At 24.8% G+C, this 8,302-nt stretch overlaps 1 non-coding gene across 1 annotated transcript; it reads left to right on the forward strand.

Moving 5' to 3' along the window:
• Positions 1 to 5,081: 5,081 nt before the first annotated feature.
• Positions 5,082 to 5,154, forward strand: TRNAR-UCU. Its single transcript has one exon. It is a non-coding gene; the product is annotated as a tRNA-Arg (tRNA).
• The last annotated feature ends 3,148 nt before the right edge of the window (positions 5,155 to 8,302 follow it).

Raw genomic sequence — 8,302 nt, forward strand, 5'->3', positions numbered from 1 at the left:
CAAATAATTACAAAATCACTTTCAAATGTGCTCTGAAAATTGTGATTGCTAAGCTAGAAAATGGAAATAGATATAATAAAAAGTTATGAAAAATTTACTTTTCTAAAGTTCATAATCATTTCGTTTAATTATAGAATTAATTAAAGGTTTTGATTTTACGCTTTGAGATGTGATCAAAATTGATTCTGAATGACTAGAACTATCAAAGTATTTCGAACATAAAAAAATGATTTAAATAATTTCAAGATCACTTCAAATATGCTCTAAAAATTACGGGTGTACATGATTGAGTTGAAAGGTATTTTTTGGACCAACCCAAAAATTCGAGTTAAGGTTAATATATATATATATATATATATATATATAAATCGAGTTGAGTTTGGTCAACTAAGTTTTTTTTAACCAACCCACAACCCAATCCAACTCAATAAAAATAGAAAAATCCAACCCAACCCAACCTAAGAATAAAACTAATCCAATCCAATCTTTACATTTTGAGTTGGGTAGTCCGGATTATTCGGGTTGTCGGATTATTTGAACACCCCTACTAAAAATTGTGATGGCTAAGCAAAAAATTGGAAATAGTTACAATTAAAAGTTATGAAAAATTTACTTTTGTAAAGTTCAAAACCATTTAGTTTAATTATAGAATTAATACATTTTTCAAGAATTTTTTTCAGCAATAAAAGCTTCTTTCACAAAATCTCTCCAACAACTTACTTCCCTTTTCTTCCTTATCTATTTTAATGCCTCACATTTTCCTACTTTGAAGACCTATACTTAATTTTGAAAGCATCTCAAATTACATGAAACATTTAGAGATACGTATCAAATTCGCATTTTGAATCATATGTTGTGAAGTAATTTTAGCACAACTTTAAAACTAAATCGTCTATACATTAGTTGTTGCTCTCCAAGATTAATAGAACAACCCCTCAAATGTGCACTCGACGGAGAAGGTCTAGAATCGATAAAGAAGACTGCTTTATTTAGAGGTTTTGAAGGAAAAAAAAAAGCCCTATAACATCTCTACAATCTATAATGTCGATGCTTTAACAGACGAAAACGAATGTCCAATAGTTCCAAGATTTAGTATTATGGACGTGGATTGTGGAAACTTGAATTAATTGACATTAAGGAAAATATTTTTGGCTGAAAAAAGAATAAAAAATAACAAAAAACGATTATCTTTTTTCGTACAAACATGATTAGCGAAACCATATAGTGTCGACAATGGCAATGTACGTGTGAAAAGAGGTCTTAGACTCATTCTAAATCCTTTTTGCTAGTCTAGAAAGAAAAGGTTTTGAGATAAGAACTCTTTATAAAGTTGTTAAATTTCTAATGTGGGATAAAAATACTTTTTTTAAAAAAAATCAAGTCATTCCAACACTAAACTATGTGAATACTACAATGATTAGATTCAAGCAAGTATTTAGATTAACATGAAGAAAAATAAATGTAAAGAAAATTACAATACGCATTGTGATAATAATCTAATCTAGTCCAAACTCTTAAGGATTGTTTGGTTTAAGGTTTTAAAGATGTTTAGGAATTAAGTATGTTTGAGAATAAAAAGCTTCCTAATAAGATTGTTGGGAATCAAAGATGACTATGTTTGGTTGTACATGAGAATGTTGTAAAAATTTTATGGTAACAAATTAACTTTGTATTTTATTTATAAAATTAATCAGATCACCTCTATAAAATTTTGATAGATTAATTGATAAACAATCAATTTAATCCAAAGTTTTGAATAAAATTAATTATTTAACTATTGAGTAATGATATTAATTAAATTATTAATTACAAATGTTCGTAAAATGAGTAATTTATAATTAAAGTTAATTGATTACATAATTTGATGTATCAATTTGATGAATTTGTATAAATATGATGTATTAATTAATAAAACCATCAAAACCAGTTAAAAAAATTAATATAACATTTTATTATTAAAAAATAATGAATTATAATTAATCAATGATAAACTAATTATAATTATTAAAAAATAATCTCATAAAATATTAGTTATAATGATAATTAATTAATTACATATATAATTTATTAATGAATTAATAGTATTAAAGCATCAGTTCTTTACGGATTATTATATAATTAATTAATTAATTTATGAATCGAGTAGTTAAATATTATAATTTAAAATTTAATATCATTTTCGGAGTGATTGTAAAATGAGAAAAGTTTAATTTTCTAAAGTTCAAAATCATTTTGGTTAATTATAGAATTAATTAAATGTTCGGTTTTATGCTTTGAGATGTGATTTTCATTGATCAAAATTGATTTTGAATGATTAGAACTATCATAGTGATTTCCAACATAAAGAAATGATTCAAATAATTACAAAATCACTTTCAAACATGCTTTGAAAATTGTGATGACTAAGCTAAAAAATGGAATTAGATACAACAAAAAGTTATGAAAATTTACTTTTCTAAAGTTCAAAATCAATGTGTTTAATTATAGAATTAATTAAATGTTTGGTTTTATGCTTTGAGATGTGGTCAAAATTGATTTTGAATGACTAGAAATATCAAATTGATTTCAAACATAAAAAATGATTCAAATAATTTAAAGATCACTTCAAACTTGCTCTAAATATTGTGATGGCTAAGCAAAAAAGTGGAAATAGTCATAATTACAAATTATGAAAAATTAAATTGATTTTGAATGATTAGAACTATCAAAGTGATTTCGAACATAAAAAAAAATGATTCAAATAATTTCAAGATCACTTGTAATAAATAAGTGGTATAAAATATGCAATGAGCACGAAGCGAACAAGCAACATTTAAATCTTCAATCTGACGCTCTCCCACCTAAGCTATCCCTACCATATATTTTTAAAAAAAAAAATTTCAACTATAAAAGCAAATATCTTTCACAAAATCTCACCAAACTTACTTCCCTTTTGAAAGCATCTCAAGTTACCTGAAACATTTAGAGATACTATGAAATATAATATATCAAATTCGCATTTTGAATCATATGTTGTGAAAGTAATTTTAGCACAACCTTAGAATTAAATCGTCTATCTTAGTTGTTGCTCTTCAAGATTAACAGAACAATTCACTCAAATGTGCACACAACGGAGAAGGTTTAGAATCGATAAAGAAAACTATTTTATTTAGAGGTTTTGAAGAAGAAAAAAGCCCTGTAACATCTCTACAACCTATAATGCTGATGCTTTAACAGCCGAAAACGAATGTCCAATGGTTCCAAGATTTAGTAATAGTGGGCATGGATTGTGGAAACTTGAATTAATTGGCATTAAGGAAAATATTTTTGGCTGAAAAAAAAAATAAAAAAGTAACAAAAAATTATATTTTTTCGTGCAAGCATGATTAGCGAAGCCATATAGTGTCGGCAATGGCGATACATATGTGAGAAGAGGTCTTAGACTCATTCTGAACCCTTTTTGCTAGTCTAGAAAAGAAAAAAGGTTTTGAGATAAAAACTCTTTATAAAGTTGTTCAATTTCTAATGTGGGATAAAAGTACTTTTTTTTAAAAAAAAAATCAAGTCATTCCAACACCAAACTATGTTAATACTACAATGATTAGATTCAAGCTAGTATTTAGATTAACACAAAGAAAAATAAATGTAAAGAAAATTACAATGTGTATTGTGATAATAATCTAATCTAGTTCAAACTCTTAGGGACTGTTTGGTTTAAGGTTTTAAAGATGTCTGGGAGATAAGTATGTTAAAAAGCTTGGAAATAAGATTGTTGGGAATCAATGATGACTATGTTTGGTTATACATGAGAATGTTGTCAAAATTTTATGGTAACAAATTAGTTTTGTATTTTATTTATAAAATTAATCAAGTCACCTCTATAAAATTTGGATAGATTAATTGATAAACAATAAATTTAATTCAAAATTTTGAGTAAAATTAATTATTTAACTATTGAGTAATGATATTAATTAAAAATGTTCGTAAAATGAGTAATTTATAATTAAAATTAATTGATTACATAATTTGATAAATTTGTATAAATATGATGTATTAATTAATAAAACCATCAAAACTAGTTTAAAAAAATTAATATAACGTTTTATGATTACAAAATAATGAATTATAATTAATCAATGGTAAACTAATTATAATTATTAAAAAATAATCTCATAAAATATTAGTTATAATGATAATTAATTAATTACATATATAACTTATTAATGAATTAATAGTATTAAAGCATCGGTTCTTTACGGTTTATTATATAATTAATTAATTTATTTATGAATCGAGTAGTTAAATATTATAATTTAAAATTTAATATCATTTTCTAAATTATAAATTTAATATTCATATATCCATTAGTTTTAATAATATATTAAAAAATAAATTTATATATTTAAAAAAGAGAGGGAGTGTAACATCAAGAAAACTCATACTTTTGGATGTGTATTATTTATGGGTATAAGAAATGCATAGAAATAACTTATTCTAATGCTTAAAGTTTCAAAACTTGTACTAAACAAGAGGATGTGGTTGGAATCACTGAAATCTGTATTAGAACTGAAGTGAATCTCTCTCCTATTTTGATTGAATCACTGAAATCACTGAAGTTGTTTTATGAATGTGATACCTTGCCAAGTCAGTTTCTCTTTATGAATGTATTTCCAAAACAACTGAAGTGAGTCTCTCTCCTATTTTGATTGAAATTCATTCAACATCATTTGAAATCTGTATTAGAAAAATTGCAGTATGTCAATGAGTTGCAATATATTTTTTTTAACTCAATTTATGAACTTTATTTTAACAAGTATTTTGAGAGATTTCTTCTCGTGAATTGCAAATGTAACGCTGTAGCCCATGAATTAACCTCCTGTGCTTGAAGACACAAACTGATAAAAGGATTTGGTTGGAAGAACACCCTCTCTGATGCATGCTTATTAACTAGTTGATTCAAATTCTCTGTATTTTTTTTTTTTTTGGGTCTGGTTTTATACTTAAAAAAAAAAAAAAGCAAGATCAAAAAAGGGGAAAAAATCTAATCTAATTATTACAATAAAACAGTATTGATTATTAATTACGAACTTTCAATATCAATAGCGCCCATGGCCTAATGGATAAGGCGTCTGACTTCTAATCAGGCGATTGTGGGTTCGAGTCCCACTGGGCGTGTTTTCTTCTTTTTTACCATTTAAAGAGAAGAAGGTTCTAGTTTGCTGTAATATCATTTATATATTTTGTATTTTTATGTTAATTTACAATAAATATAAAATCAAATTATAATTTTTTACATGACCTTAAAAAGGTGATAAACTAACAGTATAAATCATCACCTAACTCAAGAATAATATAGTTGATGAATATTGGTTTTTTGGCATGCTCGTGAAATCTAAGCTTAGAGATATATATGATACTAATATATTTGTTTTAGATCTTTTGAATCTATCAAATTTGATATTTTTGATGATCAATGTGATAGTTTTCATGGGTAGTTCTCTCCTAACATAATGAATAAACATGTTAAATTCAAAAATATGAAAAATGGATAGAAACTTTGGTTCAAACAAATAAATAAGATATCTAAGATTATGATAAAATTGAAACTATAGAAATTTAATCAAAATCTAATTGAAACTAATAAAATAATAGTAATATAAAATTCCAAGCACTAACAAAAACTACATGCTCAATATTGAAATTTTAAAATAACACAAATATGTAAATCTTTGTTATAGTTGAAAGGTATATACTTTATATACTTTTCTACAAATTGAAAATTAATAAGTGATGTCGCTCTTTGATTGAATTTAATTCCTACATTTATGAATTCAAAATAATCGTCATTGTTAATAATACTTCCTCCTAAACCTTATCCTTTACTTTCAAATCCTTTCTTCCCCAATTTTTTTCATCTCTTATCTACGTAACCAAAATTTAAATTTGATAATAACCTAAATATTTGTCAGTGTTGGAAATAAATCTAATAATCAATATTGTATCAAATTTTAACTTCAAGATACTATGCATATCCCTTTTTTCCTCAAACATAACGGTTAATGGATAATAATAAATCAAAATTTAAATATAAAGATAACAATCATACCTTTTCGCCGAACGAAATAAGTTTATGAATTATCTAGGTTTCACTTTGACACAATCCAATATTTTCTTTATGAATAAAGAAAACTTCAATTATCATTCTAGAATTCGGAATTGGAAAGCTTGTATTTATTCTTTAAAAAATATTTAGTTATTATGTAAAGTATTGTGTACTATTTATAAGTAACGTGTTTATTTGAATTTTTATTTCTATGTAAAGAGATACATTAAGAGGATTATGACAGATGAAAATGTGTGATTATTAATTATTTTTAAAAATTTTAGTTAGCATGTGAAGTTAAAATTAAATTACTTATTCTTATTCTTGATACAGTTTTTTTTTTTTCCAGTTATTGTATTTGTTTGAAAAGTATAAAATTGGAAAATAAAAGTTAAAATATCAACAAAAACTCTAAAGGGTACAATGAATTTTTTTTTTTAATTATAAAGGACAAAGAGGTGTGAATATAATTTATAAGTTACTTTTTCACTTTTTCCTCCATTTGATGCCACTTCGTAGGAGGCCAATTTGTTGAAAACAAAAGTCTAAAAAAAAAAGGGCACATATACTTAACAGAAATGGTATAATGGACATTTAATAAAAAATAAAGAGCAAAATAAAATCCTCCCCATGTAGCCACTTTCAATATCGTATAGATTAAAAACTAACTTTTTCAATTCGATCGGTTGATTTTTCAATTGAATCTCAGTCAAAATAAAGATGTAGTTATTTACTTATTTGTACTAAATATATTTTACTCATTTATTATAATTTTGTATTCAAGAACTATTAATTAATTGTTTGATTATTATTAATTACTTATCTCTAGTGTTTTTTTTTTTTAAAAAAATTAAAGTTGTAATTATTATTTATATTTTATGTATTTGTGTATAATTATCATACTATAATTATAATTATTTAATATATTTCATGATTATATAGTCATTAACCTTCAATTCATTTCACTTATTATATATGATTACTTTTTATCAAGTTAATTAGATCATTATCTTATCAAATTATCATTTTCTTTGGAATTATTAATCATTATTATTATCATTATTTGATTAAGAATTATTAATTATTATTAACCATTATCATTTTTATTTTTTATAATTATGTAGTCGTTATTTTAATTTATTCCACTAGTCATATATAGTACATTTGAGCATACATCAAAGGGATAACACAATATTCCCCACTTATTGTAGAGGTGATGTTTATACATACATTTATTCCTTTTTAAGGGAGAAAATTCTTACAAATAGAAAAATTCAAAAAATATTTACACTTTATATCAAAAAATTTTAAAAATACTTATATTTTTGAAACTTTTTACGGTAAAGTATAAATATTTTTAAATATTTTTTATATTTAAAAAGATCCTGAGTCTAATTGGTATGTACCTCTCGAGAGGTCGGAATCCAAATTCTCTCTCATTTGTCATACAAAAATTGACGATCTTATGAAATTCCCTTTTTAAAGTAATGTTAACTATTATTAAACATTATGGTAGGCAGTTATGTACAATAACAATACTTATTATTACTTTGTAAGCCATTATTTTACTTTCCTATAATTATGTAAATAATTTATTGCTAATATGATTTATGAATTATATAACACATTTATTCATCTTATTGTAATTAACTAGATCAATAACAACTAAACCATGAGATTAATTTAATAATTAAATATTAAAATGAGCATAACTCAACTGACATACAAATGCATTAGCAACAAGAAGGTTTGCGTTTCAAACTCTCTATTTATGGAGCATATTGCATGATCTTAATTATAGGCCCATAATTTTTTATATTGAATTGTGGCCTCCTGAGCAAAAATCACTTCACTTATCTTAGGGAGTTATGGGAACCCTAAGATCACTTATAAATAAAGGTTATGGTCCCTAAGATACTATATGTCTCTTTAGCCTCATATTCTTCTTTTGATAATGAGGGTTTGCCCATTAATTGCATAGTTGAGGAGAACCACAAGCTATCTCTTTGCAGATCATGATCTAAGTTATAGGTAATTCTAATCCTTTATAGATTTTGATTTTCGTCCCATGCTCATATCCAAATAAAGTTTGTGTTAGCTAGTAATTTTTATTCACTATTTGGAAATACTAGATCATATCTCAACGTGTCAAATGAGCCATATGAGGTAAGACAACGAATGTCGTCGACCATGCCTTGAAAAAGAATATGAGACACTTTT

The sequence above is a fragment of the Benincasa hispida genome, chromosome 9 (genome assembly GCF_009727055.1).
Source record: "Benincasa hispida cultivar B227 chromosome 9, ASM972705v1, whole genome shotgun sequence".
Taxonomy (NCBI): domain Eukaryota; kingdom Viridiplantae; phylum Streptophyta; class Magnoliopsida; order Cucurbitales; family Cucurbitaceae; genus Benincasa; species Benincasa hispida.